This window comes from Silene latifolia, chromosome Y (assembly GCF_048544455.1).
Source record: "Silene latifolia isolate original U9 population chromosome Y, ASM4854445v1, whole genome shotgun sequence".
Taxonomy (NCBI): domain Eukaryota; kingdom Viridiplantae; phylum Streptophyta; class Magnoliopsida; order Caryophyllales; family Caryophyllaceae; genus Silene; species Silene latifolia.
This window is the reverse complement of record NC_133538.1, coordinates 138,210,739-138,227,817: the sequence shown is the minus strand read 5'-3', so window position 1 is coordinate 138,227,817 and position 17,079 is coordinate 138,210,739.

Below are 17,079 nucleotides of genomic sequence, written 5' to 3'. Positions count from 1 at the left end.
ATAAACTTAAAAAGTTGGATATCACGTGCAAAATGATAAAATTCGAGGGTATCACGTGAATTTTCCGTTTGTTTTATCCAGAAATTTTAAGAGACTATAACTCATATTCTTTTTTTTTTTTTTTTTTTTTTTTTTTTTTTAACGAGCAATATCTTTCATTAGCAGCTTAGGGCGATATACCTTTGAGAGACCAAACCTCGAGAGATACGCGACAGCACGGTAAGCTGGCACTCTCTTTTAACAGAACCTGAAGGTCCCCGTGCAATAACCGCATACTGCCCATTAGACCTGGCAAAAGCAACCCGACCCGAAAAAGCTGACCCGAGACCCGAAGTGACCAAAAGGTCCCGGACTACATCACCCGAATGTGACCCGAAAACCCAAATTGACCCGTCCCGACCCGAACATGACCCAAGCTTTCTTGACCCGAACTGGCCTGACCCGAAAATGACCCGATCCGAAACCACCAAACCCGAAAATGACCCGACAAAATATAACTCTAATTGAACCGAAAGACCTGAAATGACAATTTCTCTATTATTCATTGATCCGAAAACGACCCGACCCGAAACAACCCGACCCGCTTGACCCGGAACGGACCCGACCAACAAAATCAAAACAGACCCGAAACCGGAAATGACCCGTGCCGACCCGACTTAACCCGAAATCAATGAGAAACCCGAACTGACCCGACCCGTTGACCCATTTTGCCAGGTCTACAGTGCCCATGCAGGGAGTCGAACCCGGGAAATTACCACCATGTATTTGCATATCTTTACAAATTACAAATAACCACCACGTATTTGCATATCTTTACAAATTACCACCATGTATTTGCGTTTTTACAAATAACCCCCGAACTTCAATGTATACTCCCCAATCACCACCGTGTTTTTATTCCGAGTATCGTTTTTCTTATTTTCCGTCTTGTTAAGTGAAGATTAACACTAAATATCAAGATTACCCTCATTGAGTCCCTCTCTCGACATTTCCTTCTTTCATATGAACCCTAAATCCCTAATTTCTGAAATCCCCAATTAAAAAGATCTCTTATATGTTTCAAGTTAGATGAATGATCCAATTATTTCCGAGGAGTTATTTGTGATTCGTCCACAAGATCTTCGAAATGACTTAAATCCTTAAAAGTCACAAACATGAAAGCATATATGTAAGTTTACATCTTTAGTTATGGCCTTATGGGTACCTATGGACTATGGCTTATGTCAACTACTAAATCAACAAACCTGTAATCTTCCTCAATCAATAAATAGCACCATACACTTAAATCATTAATTTGAGGAAGCTTCCAGCAAAGAAGATGAATGTGATGTCAACCGTTGCAGGTTATGTCTTCGAGCTCCTCATGATAGCACAATGGCAAACTAGCTAGTTTTAGTTCCTAGAAGAATCGTCCCAGCCAAAAGTGGTGCCAGAGTTGCTGGTTGGGGATTATCAGTTATAGTGTATAGTAATACCTCAAATTTGAATGTCTGATATACGCAGGCTCCTCTCTTGTACTATAGATTGAAGTATGATCTTTTTTATTGGTGATTTCTGAAATTAAATTGGGGATCTAGATTTATATGAAATAAAGAACGGTTGACAGGGAGTGAGTCAATGAGGGTAATCTTGGTATTTAGCTTAAATCATTACTTAACAAGACGGAGAATAAGAAAAGCGATACTCGGATAAAAATACGGTCGTGATTTGGGAGTATACTTTGAAGTTCGGGGGTTATTTGTAAAAACGCAACTACATGGTGGTAATTTGTAAAAGTACGCAAATACGTGGTGGTTATTTGTAATTTTTCCTAATTTTTATATAAAAACTTATACCATTTGACAAAAAAACATCGTAAAAAAAGTATGAAAATTATATAATTAGATTTGCGGTAAAAAAATGTTATCATTAGAATATTGGTTTCATATCATTTGCACATATTTTAATTATGACTAAAAATAGAAAAAAAAAGTACGAATATTAAGAGATAATATAGTATTTGCTTATTATTAAATCGGGTTGGATGTCAAAGTAGGTTCGAAAATTATGGTGTATTTCTAACTTCTAAGTATATTATTCGTTCCACATTGAAAAATAATGGAGGTGTTATGATACCACATATAAATAGTTGAATTGTTCCACATCAGAAAATTATCATAAGGTGGAGTGATCTCATGATTATAAATAGGATTCATCCTTGAAACTTATTTATCAACCCAAAATATTTTGAGTCTCTCAAACATTGCTTTAGAGAGCTCTTATATATTTTAAGTCTCTCAAATATTGTCTTAGATAGCTCTTATAAGAGTTTTTATTAACGGCTTGCTTCAGTTATAACAATAACATACAAATATTAATCACGTAAATAATTATAAAGGCGATTACATATTAGTGATATTATAATAATATGATTATTTTAAGACAATCGATAGTATAAATAACTTCATTTATGTCAAAATCACAACTTAAAATAAAATGTTGCTAAATATACGTAAATTGGTTATTAATTTGTCATAAATAATGATAATCTCTACACTAAGATAGAAAATTTATAAAATAAAATAAAATCAGATGTTATTGTAACACCTCCTTCTTACCAGACCAAGGTAATTGGGAGATGTTACCATCTCGGTTTTCCGAGGCAGTGAAATTGGAATTACAATTAAGAAACTTCACTAAATAAATAACAAGTTTAGTGATTACATAAATGTAAACAAATGAATAAGGTGAACTATACAAATTACAAGTCGAATACCATCTATGTCATCTATGTTATGCTACTCGACTCCGAGTCCAAGGCACGACCCAAATCCCGATCACGTCAACAAGCAAAACATGTACTCAACCTGCTCCCCATATGATCGGAAATATCATATGGATCGACACAGACCACCCCGGAAATAGGTGACAATTACACAGACACACAAACGTCAGTTTCAATAAATGAATATAGTGTGACTCAACTCAAAGTGTGTGAGTATGCAACATGACTATAACATGAATAAGACGCTATCAAATAACAACCACTCCGGTACCGGGACACACCCAGACGTACCCACAACCACCACGGTACAAGGACACGCCCAGATATACCGACAACCACACTAGTACCGGGACATGCCCAGACATACCAACAAGCACAAATAGGTACCGGGACACGCCCAGACGTACCGAGTCCAGAAGCCAACGGGATCCCCTGCCAGACGTCGTCTCTCAACCACACGAGTCCCTCCGTAACTCAAGTCATTAATGTGCACATCCCTCTTGGAGTTGGAAGCTCCAAGAGGCGACTCAAGCGTAAAACGGTCTCCCAACCGTCTTACGTCTCCTCAATAACCAAGTAACACCACCAATGATCTCCAACACAACATAACAATGACCATACATGAAAAATGCAACACAACATCAATTATATGACTTATCATGAAATCAATCCCAGCATATCATGGATAAAACTTTCTCAAATACCAGCATGTTATCCCAATCGACTCATACATAAAAATGATGATGCAAGACACAAATATGCACAAAAAATATTGAAACCGAGTAGGATAAACCTACCTTTTAGCATTCTTCACAGCAACTCGAATCCCACATGATTCCGTCTCACAAGACCATCTTAGTCCTATACAATACCACATAATAACTATCACAAATCATCCTACATTATAACATAATACAAAATCCCTTATTATTACCCACTAATTATCCTTATTATTCATATTAATTACTAACTAATTAACCCAAGTGAAAACCTCCAAAATTAGGGTTAAAACTTAAACAAAGAGGAGTGAGAATCAACTTACAAAGTGTAGATGATGAAGAAAAAGATGAGAGGGTTTTAGAGAGAAGGGAGAGGATTTGGAGTGATAAGGAAGAAGATAGAATGAATGAAGATAAGGGGATAAGATATCTTTATCCCGTGTTTTGATTCAGCGCCACTCGATCGAGTGGCAAGTCCACTCGGTCGAGTGTCACTTACTCGATCGAGTGCCGAGTCCACTCGGTCGAGTGACTTTCACTCGGTCGAGTGCAACGCAGTTCTCAACAATGACCAGTTTTCGTAAAATAGTCATATCTCACTTGTTTCTTGGTCATTTTGGGCGTGTGACCTACCGTTGTAATCGTAAGAGAACAAGCTATCACCTCCAATTTGAATCACATCAATACCATGTCTATATCTAAAGTTATGATAGTTTTAAGACGACTCTTCTATAGGCGGACATTATAACAACTCCACTAAATCTAGTATAGGTTATACTCGGTCCCCTTTATAGTTACTCCTTCCATACCACACCAATGGTAACATGGACCCACTTTTCTCCTCACAAAAAGTGCGTCCATGTTACCATTGGTGTGGTATGGAGGGAGTATAATTCACTCCCGAGTGGTCTCTCGTCTAGCATAAGATCTTATCACGCATCCCAAGATTTCTTTGCGGGTCTCAAAATATCCGGGTGTTACAGTTATATAAAAAGATCGTGAATACACAAATAAATTAATAATTAGCTTTTTACTTTGATAAATAGTAGAACTAAATCTTTTTAACTTTTAAATATAGGTAATTATTATACCTCATAATGTAACACCCCACGGTAATTGAAGAGGTCCAGTAATAGGCTTAAATGACTAGTGCTTAAGAGGATTGGAAGTACTACTCATATCAACAAAGTGCACTTTCTTTTATGGTCATCCATGCAAAAGAACTCCATAGTTAAGCGTGCTTGGCTGAGAGTAATCTTAGGATGGGTGACCTCCTGGGAAGGTTCCCGGGATGCGCATGAATGAGGACAAAATGCGCTATAAAGGACCTGTGTTGATATGTGGGCCATGTACACAGCCTGGTGAGCTATCATAAGTAACCGCTCCCGACCCGGTTTGGGCCGGGGTGTTACAAGTGGTATCAGAGCAACCCTGCGACCGTGTGGTGATCGGAGGCAGTTGTTATACGCTCCTGGAGGCAGTGGTTATACGCTCCATTGTAATCACACACCTAGCGGGGGAGGATTCTGGGTTAGCGGTTATGCTCCCAGGCGCAACGAGGACGTTGTGTCCTTCAAGTGGGGTGATTGTAACACCCTACGGTAATTGAAGAGGTCCAGTGATAGGCTTAAATGACTAGTGCTTAAAAGGATTGGAAGTACTACTCATATTAACAAAGTGCACTTTCTTTTATGGTCATCCATGCAAAAGAACTCCATAGTTAAGCGTGCTTGGCTGAGAGTAGTCTTAGGATGGGTGACCTCCTGGGAAGGTTCCCGGGATGCGCATGAGTGAGGACACAATGCGCTATAAAGAACCCGTGTTGATCCGTGGGCCATGTACACAGCCTGGTGAGCTATCATATGTAACCGCTCCCGACTCGTTTTGGGCCGGGGTGTTACACATAACATTTGAGTAAGACTAAAACACAACGTTATTTTTAACCATTTATCGAAATCGCACGAGAAAAAAAAATATTTTACATTTATTTATACATTTTATTGATTCCTCCTTTTCATATTAAAATTCGTGGTAGGAAAAATAAATAAACATATGTAACTAAAATAATTAGATTAGTAAAAATACTTATTCTATATTCCCAAAGATCAATAATTGCATAAGCTAGGTGGGTGATCCTATGATATAGTTAAAAAAAATATGAAAATAATATAATTAAATTTATGGTAAAAAATTGTTATCATTAAAGTATATAATTCATATTATTTGCGCATATTACAGATGATATACTTCTTAGTATGTTATATATCCTAAATTGAACGTATAAATAATAGAATTGTCCCACATTGAAAGATTAGTATAAGGTGGATGATCCTATGATTATAAATAGAATGCATCCTTGAAACTTAGGTATCAACCCAAAATATTTTGAGTCTCTCAAGTATTGTCTCAGAGACCTCTTACAATATGATATAAAAAATAATGTGGAGAATGTTTTAATTATTATAATACACAATTCTTATATTATATTTAAGTGATGTTTATAATTTTTATATAAACACTTATACATTTCATTTGACAAACAAATATCGTAAAAAACAAAAATTATGGAAATTATATAATTAGATCCGTGGTAAAAAAAAATGCTACCATTAGAGTATATATTTCTTATTATTTACACATATTTTAATTATGATAAAAAAAATAGAAAAAAAAAACGTACGAACATAGTATGTTATATGTCCCACATTGAAAAATAATATAGATATGGTAATACCATTAGAGTATATATCGTCCCAAACGTACGAACAAACCCTAAGGGACGATAAAACCCAAGAACCCTTGGCTCAGAATACAATGCAATATTAGTAATACCCTTTTGCAATAACTCCTCAACAATCCTCTCTATTATAGCTTTACCGAGCCCAATTCCTTGGAAAGTAGGGTCCACAACCACATCCCATATAATAGCATTGAACACCCCATCACCCGTGGCTCGTCCGAAGGCCACGGGTTTTTCTGTCTTCAAGTACTCCACCCACAGCAAAGAATCCGTGTGTGCCAACGCCACTCGTATCTTGTCTGTGTCACGCCGCGGGAATCCCACTGCTGCAAAAACTGTGTTCAGGTGGTCCAGGTTCAGCCCGTCAATGGTGCGCCGGATAGCAAATCCTCGTGACTCAAGCTCGCTGTCGGGGACTGCGTAGGAGGTGATGGTGGTGGGGAGTTGAGCTGATATGGTGATTCTTTGAGTATGTGGACGTAGGTGTGTTTTTGTTTGGATGAGGAAGGGTGTAGATAATATGCTATGAGTATGACCAATCATTTTTTGCTGCTTTTTTTTTGGACTGGTAAAGGGAGATGTGGCTCAGGCCTCAGTGTATATGTCCCAAGACTCTAGTCCCAATCACACATTTCAGTCGGGTTACTTGGTTAATGGGGCGGGTACAAGTTTAGATATTGAATTTTACACAAATTTTTGTTTCAAATGGATCATTTTCGTCTTTTTAAAAGGACGGGATTTTGTCACCATTTTAATTTTATAGTCAAATGTAACCACCACAATTCAGCTAGTTTTACGGCATATAATAACTTATTTTTCAAAAGTGGTCACATTTGGCATTAAGTGTGTGTTTGGTGATAGAGAAAGAGACTAGGTCGTTAAATGCTAGAATTAACCTATCAAATTAACAATTTATAAACCAAACTCAACTCTACGCTATGCAATTAAGAATAGTAGTAAAGGAAAGTAAGGGTCAAACCCAAGAGAAGGGATTTAAGACTAAAAACTTGAATTTAGACTAATGAAAATGAACAAAGCACAAGACTATGCACAAACTATGGGTATTAACAATGAACAACAAAAGAGAGACATATATGAAGAATTGGCATGGAGAAAACAAGTAACAAAATGTAAGAGATGTGATTTTTCCTATGAAACAAGGTAACAAACACTTGGTATGCAAGTAACAATTATAAGAGGTGAGAACTTGGTATAATCCTACAAGTTTCAACTTTTCTCAAAGCAAGACTCTTTTCTCTCCAATTTCATTTACCCAACAACAATCCTCAAGCAAATGATTACCACTATCTAAGCCAACAATGATAATCCTACTTAAACTACAAATTCTAACATTAAACCATGTAGGAATTGTAGCCAAGAGCATGAAGAGCAAACCAAGAGGAAAGTAAATGGGATATCACAAAGATATGTCCAAGCCAACAAATCCAATGATATAATCAATTTCTACTCACAAAGGTTGATACATTAAACCAAGATATCAATAATTATGAGATGCTTCAACAAGTTATCACAAAAGCAAGGAACTTTGCAATAAACAAGCAATAGATGAACATTAAAGAGGCAAGGGTAATTACTTCTCACAACAAAACATTCATCATGGCATTAAAACTTAGAAATTGAAATAAATGAAAGAGTAGAGATTAAGGAGTCAATACAATGATAAAGATGAAAGCTTGCAATGGATTACACCAAGTAGGGAAGGATTTAGCCTTCCATAGTCTTCATAAACCCAACAACTAAGCAAAGATTACAACTTTGAATGAAAATTGTCTTCTAAATTATTACAAGATTAGAACCCTAAATATGAGATTAGATGAGATGATAGGATGGTAGGTGAATCCTTTAGGTCTTCAAACTCTCGGGTATATATATGGCTTCACGAAAACCTAGAAAGATCTCCAATTAAGAAGCCCAAAGAGAAGATTAGAAAACCCGTATAGCAGAGCTGCGCATGCTGCGCAAGAACTGTTCTTGCTTGCGCAATCGTGCGCACCTGCTCACCCTGTTTGCGCAGGCTGCGCACATGCTCGCATTTTTGGACTTCTATTTTCCAAGAGCTAGACCTCTTCAAATGCTTTCATTTCTTCTAATCTTCATTTCTACTTCTCCCAACTGGTTTTCGGGTTACAAGTGATCCTCTCGTGCCTTGTCTTGACCTTTGAAAGGTGCTCTATTGCCTCTCGGGTTCCGTGCATTAAGATCGAGTGTCCAACCGAGGTAAAGTGCACAAGTTACCACATCATACCCAATTGCCAAATGCTAGGAAAAGCATACTAAAAGACCCATATTAAAAGACATGAGGGTGATAAAATCACCCTCTTAGACCGACACAAAACATTACTATCAAACTCCCCCACACTTAGAATTTTGCTAGTCCCGAGCAAAACCCGAAACAAGCAAACATGAATTCTATAAGAGAGTGTAGGAGTGAATGATCACTCTTCCCTTTCCTCTTCCTCCTTATATTTCCCTCAAAACACAACCACCAATTAAAAAGAAAAGAATTTGACTCAAATTTGACACAACTCTTCACTCACTCCCCCGCCTTATGTCTCCCTCAAACAAGGACACGACACACCACCAACTCCGACTTATCACGCAACTCCACCCTTCTTATATCACCAAAGTAGAAGTGGTCACTCTTGCCTTATCCCAAGGCAATAGCAAAGTGACCTAAACAATCCTCCAAATCATTCATCTTCCCCTTATATCACCCCATTATCACTCCAAGCAATGCAAGTTATGCTACTAAGTTGGCCAAACACCAATAAAGATCAACAACCACTACTACAAATCCAGGCAACTACAACGCCCCTTTAACAACGATTATTCACGAAAATCACAATAGACGTTGTAGAATGTATGGCACGAATTTTACTAAAATAAATTACAACGGGTATGGTTATAAAAACCGTTGTTATAAGTTTTAACAACGGGTAACACATGCACAACCGTTGTTAATAATTTGGCGCAAAATTGACGCAAAGTTAGTGAAAAGTAATCACAACGGTTACTTTTGAAACCCGTTGTTGTTTAATAACCGTTGTCAATACCTTCCATACTATAAACCACACAAACACAAGTCTGCTACAGCCACAAAACACAAACCTTAATACACAAACACAAACACAGCAGACAAACACAAACACAAACACAAACACAAACACAAAACACACACTTTCTCTCTTTCTCATCGTCTCTTTCTCTCTTTATCATCGTCGCTTTATCTTCTCACCGTCACTGTTGATTTCATCGTCTAATTATCAGGTAAATCTCGCCGTCACTGTTGGTTTCATCGTCTTTCATAGTCATTATTTTCTTTTTCTAATTATTTCATTTGCATGTGTATGTGTTTTTATCGACCATTATATTATTTCTTTAAGTATTATTCGCTTAATTAGCTAGTAAAACAAATTAAATAAACTAAAACAAAGAAGAAGCAAGATGATAGAGATGAATGCATATATATATATATATATATATATATATATATATATATATATATATATATATATATATATATATATATATATATATATATATATATATATATATATATATATATATATATATAGTGATAAGTTCTTCTAAGTCCTTAATATCTTTTGAGTCCCTAAGTCTTTATTAGGGCCCTTGGATTAGGAGAATGGAGAGTGGAGATTTGCCTACTTTAAGCCCATTATAGGCGTGAAAAAAAAAAAGGAAATAGGGTGAGCGGGAGAGAGAAGGGATGTGTCGACAATTGGCTATTACCCACTGTGCACACACAAACACATGCATAATCACTCAAGAACCTTCCTCAACACATTTCTAAACATACTCCACCAAAACACAATTTGAAAAAAACTCATCGATCGGGCGAAAATTGAGAGCAAATCCAACTTTCTTCATTTCCCATCTTCCTTTATCAGCTTGCATTATCAGCTTCCTTGATCATCTTCCATTATTATCCTCGAAGCTCAGAAACAAACAACAAGACCAACGTCCAACGTAAAAAATGACGGATTTGCAAATGGTTCCATTTGGCCATGGTAATTATTGGATTGTTTTTTTATTTTCTTCATGTTAGTTTATATATCATATTTTTATGAAAACATTAGGTTAGATATTAACAGTTCTTTAAATATGATGAGGAAGTGTGTTTTAGGTTATTTTTTAAGCTTGTTTTTTATTATGTAAAATCTGTAAATCCACTCTTTTAACATGAACTCCATCATTATGGAGTTCAATATCAACTCTGTGAATAATAAGTTAAACTTCTCCATGATGGAAGTTAAACTCTGTGAATAATAAGTTCAACATCATAGTGTCAGGCTTGAAATTTATAACAGTGAATTCGATGAAATTGTAATTTTAACTCGCAAAAAGGTGTGATTTTAAGCCACCAAAGTATTATTGTAATTATTATGGTAGAATTGAATTTCAAAAGTGTAATATTTGTATCTTAAATTGAAATTGTCAATATCGTAAGTATAACTTATAAAAGTGTAATTATATCGATAAAAGTATAATTTTAACAGTAAAAGTGTTATTGTAAGAGACAAAATATGACATTTTCAAACTCAGTAATTGTTATAATTACAAGTATAATTGTAACAGAACAAAAAAGTGTAATTATAACAACCAAATGGTTTATTGTAATGAAAAAGCAAGTTTTGAAACTGTAATTGTAATAATAAAAAGTATAATTCTAACAGATTGGACTGTAATTTTAACAGGTTAAATTGTTATTATAACAGGCAAAAGTTCTAAATTTGTAAACATTAATTCTTACTAGTAAAAGTGTGATTGCAAAAGACAATTTCTGTAAGTTTTCAAACTGTAATTCTAATAGAAACAAGTATAATTGTAACACGAAAAAGTGTAATTTTAACAACCAAAGGGTTGATTGTAATGAAAAAAGTCAAGTTTATAAACTAGAATTTTAATAGTAGAAAGTATAATTCTAACAGGAAAAAGTGTAATTATAACTACGAAAAGTGTAATTTTAAGAAATATATAATTTGAACAAATATATGGGTTACTTTAAGTTGTTATGAAAACAATTGATAATAATTACGCTATTGTCAGATAATATTGAGCACAATGGAAAACGAAAGCCGAACGAAGAAGAATTTTGCAAAGATGTTGAAGCTAAGTTCACCCCCTATGTTGGTCAGGAATTCCTGGAAATAGAGGAAGCAAGACATTTTATAGGATTTATCTTTGTTGCTTGTGGTTTTGATGTGCGTAAGTACACGACTAAGAGATGGCGTGGAGGGGAGATCAAATCTAAACTGTTGGTTTGCAACCGGGAGGGGTTCAAACAGAAGGGACAATTGGAGTGTAGTGGCGGCCAGGACTCAGGTAGGAGACACAAAGTCAGGCGTGTTGGTTGCAAAGCGAGGATTAGGCTGTTCTTGATGAAGGGGGAATTACGAATTGACAGATTCCACAGTGGGCACAACCATGAACTCGTATCAGCCAGAGATAGAGAGTTCCAAAAGTTGGCATGCAACATAACAAACTATCACAAAATGATAATCCTTTATAATTCAAGGGTGAGTTAATTAAAATTACACTTGTTTTGATTAAAATTACACTTGTTTATGTTATAATTTCACTTTAATTTGTTAGAATTACACTTTTGTCAACTAAAATGACACTTTTTGCGTCTACAATTACATTTTTTCTTGTTAAAAGAACACTTTTCTTTTTTTGAACTTATACATTTGTATCTGTTTTCTCTATCAGCCAGAGATAGAGAGTTTCAAAAGTTGGCATGCAACATAACAGACTATCACAAAATGATAATCCTTTATAATTCAAGGCTGAGTTGATTGGAATTACACTTTTCTTGATAGTCAATTACACTTGTTTATGTTATAATTTCACTTTATTTTGTTAGAATTACACTTTTGTCATCTAAAATGACACTTTTTGAGTCTACAATTACATTTTCTATTGTTAAAACAACACTTTTCTTTATTTGAACTGATATATTTGTATCTGTTTTAATTATGTTTTTGATGATTAAAATCCGTACATCTAAAAGATTGTCAATAATCAACAGCTGAAGATAGGAGCTACGAAGACTTACAAAATTCTGAAAGAACATGTTAATGGGTTTGAAAACATCGGTGCTAGTTTGAATTCTTTTAAGAACTTTCACAGGGATGTGAAATGCTACATTCATGAACGGGACGGTCAGATGTTCGTGGACCACTTTAAGGAATTGGCTGTTACTAGACCAGGGTTCTTCTTTGACTATGATGTTGATTATGACGGTAGCCTTAGTAAAGCTATATGGGCCGACGGGATCGCTAGAAGGAACTACTCGATTTTGGGGATGCGGTGTCATTCGACCCGACGTATTCCACCAATAAGTATGACATGTCATTCACACCTTTCACGGGGTTGATAATCATAAACGGTCAGTCACTTTACGGGAGCGCTTGTTGCTCATGAAGATGCGGACTCGTTTAAATGGGTGTTCACCCGTTTTAAGGTGCGATGGGTGGCAAAGAGCCTAAGTACATTATCACCGATCGGATGCTTTGGTATTCTTAAAGCGGTGCCATTGGTGTTCAAGACAAATGACGCCACCGCTATTGTATGTGGCATATCATGAACAAGGTTCCAAGCAAGTATGGAATGGCGAGAGATGATTATTCAAAGGTTTCTAAAGAAATTGAATGCCATAATATGGGATGAAGACATTGAAGCGGCAGAGTTCGATGCAAAATAGGAAGAAATTGGCAGGGAACACAATGTTAATAACATTGACTGGTTCCAAGAAATGTACGCTAAAAGGAAGCAGTGGGTTATGGCTCATTGTAGGGACCTAGATATGGGAGGTGTTATGAGGACAACCCAAAGATCAGAGAGCGAAAATAGTTTTTTTAAGAGATTTGAGAGTAAGTCAGAACATTAGTTGAGTTTACGATGCGTTTTTTGACAGCGATGGACCAAAAAGACACACACACAAACAGATTGACAACCGTAATGATACGCTTTCCTGAAATATCAACGCATCTAGCTATTGAAGTGCACGGGGCGGAAGTGTACAGTCATAAAGTATTCGAGGAATTTAAAGAAGAGGCCAAGTGCTCAATTGGTACTTGTAAAAGTAGAGGATTCACTGAGTGTGGCTCTTTAGAAGTGACCACTGTAAGAGATGCAAACAGGGAGAGAAATTATGAGGTCACATACTGCCCATGTATCATTATGTAGCATTTGTTTACTAAAATTATACTTTTATCCGTTAAAATTATACTTTTGTTGATTAGATTTACACCTAGGGTTGTTAGAATTATACGTTGGGTTGTTAAAATAATACTTTGGTTTGCTAAAGTTATACTTTAATCCGTTAAAATTACACTTTTATTGACTAGTATTACACTTTGGGTAGTTAAAATTATAAATTGATTAAAGTTATACTTTTATCCGTTACAATCACACTTTTATTGATTAAAATGCTACTTTTGTGTATTACAGTCACACTTTCATCTGACTGATTGAACTAACATATTACTCTATATTGTTGAACTAGATACATTGAAAGCCACTTGTAGCTGCAGAATGCTTGAGAGGAAAGGCATTATTTGCCGGCATGTCATATGGATTTACTCATCAAACGGAGTGAAGATTATTCCAGAACAATGTATTGTTAAAAGATGGTGTAAAGATGCAAGGTTGTCTAAAATGTTCGATTGTAATGATGAAGCAACTGAGGACGTTGACATAATAGATGGAAAACAGATTGCGATGTCAGTAATGTGGTCGGAGATTCATCAGACAGTTGGGTTGCTCATGGGCAAATTGAAGAATGATGTCGAGAACTTCTCTAGTCTAATTAGACAGTTTAAGGAGAAACTCTCACCATTAGTGATACCCGTCGCTGTGAGTACCAAAGATAAAATTTATAATCTCCTATTAAGACTAACCTAGGCTAGTGGTAACAGGGTCAAACCACAAGGAGGCAGTTGTAAATTCTAGTTGTTTTATGATCAGTCCGAGGTAACTATTATGGGGGTTGATTTGAATTGTTCTATAGCTAAAAACAATAAAAGGAAAATAAACTAAAAATATGATTTAAACAGATAAAAGAAGGGTACTAGGATGGTCGGGTCATTACGACTTTTCGGCAGCAAAGAAACTAAGTCGGTCTGAATTAAACACGGGTAAGGCGGGAAATAAGAGGTCCTCTCGGTCCACTCCTAACAAATAGCATCTCTCGATCTCGCTATAGGTCCCTAATGTCACTAATACTAACTTTCGTCCTGAAAAGTGACTAACGGTCTAAACTTTACCTATCTTTCGATCTCAGCATAGTTTAGTCATTTTAATTGATGGTCAAATAACTTTCCCTATCTTTCGATCTAATGGGTCACCACAAAAAAAAGGTATCTAACTCGGTCGCATGCATTCGATTTGTTAAATACAAGATTAAAGACAATTAAAACGAGGGATAACCTTACAAGGTCAATCGATCGACCAACAAGGTCGATCGATCGATCGACACGCTGTTCAGGCCGTGTCTAATCTAGTGCCGCCTATGCCATAAATCGCCTACACCCTAGCACTAAAGATTTAGCTACTCATGCTAAAGATGAAGACAACAATGAAACTAATAACAACTACTGAATTCATGCTTTAAAATAAATAACAACGATGATAAGACGATAATTGGCTTTGGGGCACTTAACTATCAAACCTATACTGACAATAAAAGCAAAACAATAAACTCAATACTAGGGCAGAAGAAATACCGAGATTCAAGAGGAAAGATTAAGAACAATGGCAGAATTTCCAATGCTAAAATTGATAACCCAAAACCCTAACTCGGAAATAAGCTAAATTATTGTGATGTGAAACTTAATGTATTCTCTGATATATTATTCGATACCAAAACTAGATGCTGGTGTTACGTTATATAGCAATCAACGCAACAACTTATTTCTAAAACCTAAACTTCACGGGCTTTCTAAATCTCGTCTGGAATCGAAATCTGGTCGATCGACTGAAGAGGCTGGTCGATCGACTGCTCCTCAGCAACAGTAGCTTCTGGAACCCGAGCCTTGGTCGATCGACCGACAAGGCTGGTCGGTCGACTGGCTAAGCTGCTACTTGACTTCTTTTAACTCGTGGACTTGTCTTTCGGGCCTTGGATTGCGCACCAAGCTCGTTCCTTAAGCAATTCCTTTACGTCATTTGCAATGCAGATTACTCGGGGACGGATTTGGCTCGATTTCCGCTCAATTCTTCACATTTCTGCAATAAAGTACAAAAACACGAAAGTAGAGGAAAATAGGGAAATATAGGCATATATTGCACATTTGAGCTCTGAAATGCGTGTAGAAAAGAGTGTGAAACATCGTATTTTAGACACGCATCAAATCTCCCCAAACCAAACCTTGCTTGTCCCCAAGCAAGAACTAGACTCGATCTAACGACCTAATGGAACGAGTTCAATCTCAGAGCGATTTGCAAACTGTTAAACCTAAACCGATTTAATGCACAACCAACAATCAACTAGTAATGTGAATCATGCAAACGAGTAATAAAGTCGTCAAAAACTGCTGCACCCTTGACTATAGAGACTTACCAAATTGGACTCTCACGGGTCGCTCAAATCACTCAATTAAGCACAGGTGATATAAATGTAAGATAGAAAGAATTAATTTTGTAGTGACCCTCACCTAACTACGACCTATGAGGACATGCCAGCAATAAAATATGAAAACGACCTCTACAACCGTACATATGCATTCCAACCGAACAGATGACCAATGACACATGCCGAGGTATATATGGGATATGTGAGGTATGGGTAAGAAGAGGCAAAACATTTTATGGTAGAGTGGAGGTACAGGTGATCAAGCTAGTACCAAAACGGAACCAAAGGACAATATCCAACTTCTTTCTCATAATCAAGTGAAACGGTGCTATAACAAGCACAAAACTCACAATCTCCAAACTATCAAATCAATAAAACTCCCCATAGAATATAAACGAAACATGGGAGCAAAAATCGCCAAAAGATAAGGATTAAATTATGCGAATTGACTTTTTTTTCTTTTTTTTTCCCTTCGAACTGCAGTCGATCGACTATATTGGGCAGTCGATCGACCCATTTGAACAGTACAGAACCTCTTTTCTTTTTCGAATCTTTTTTTTTTTCATCTTCTTTTTTTTTTCTTTTTGTTTCTTTCTTTCCTTTTTCTTTCATTTCATTTCCCAACTATCGTCTCAACAGAGCATATGCTACCAAAAACTGAGTAACAATCCCAAAAACACAGACTACTAGCTTGACAAGGGACAGGCTATGTGTAGGATGTAGTAAATAGGACAAAAAGGATATTTTTGGCATAGTGACGCTTATGGGTAAAATGAGAAAAGGAAACCTCTACCAAATGTGTCAATAAACCACAAACCGAATGCATGCAGGTATTAAGTAGATCAAATTCATATTCATGCAAATTAAGGAAACATGTCTCATAAGGAGTACTACTCACATTCCTAAATGAACTGGTCATGAATGTCACCATTATAGGCTCTAAAAACTCGTAAATATGATGTAGCTTGCCAATTTTCAAAGTCAAGTCTCAAGTTAAGCAAGAAATGTAACGAAAACTCGTAGATATGCATTTATGATTCTGCTAATAACATGTAAGTCAAGCAAGGCTCAGGCAAAACAGGTGCAAATGCAAAATCATCCTTGAAATACTACCGTTCCGACTCGACCTATATGCTAAAATAAACGTGCATTTTATGGAAATTTTTGAAATTTTTCAATTTTTATTTGAATTTTTGATATATGTGAAAATGAAATAAACAATGCAAACCAAAATTTA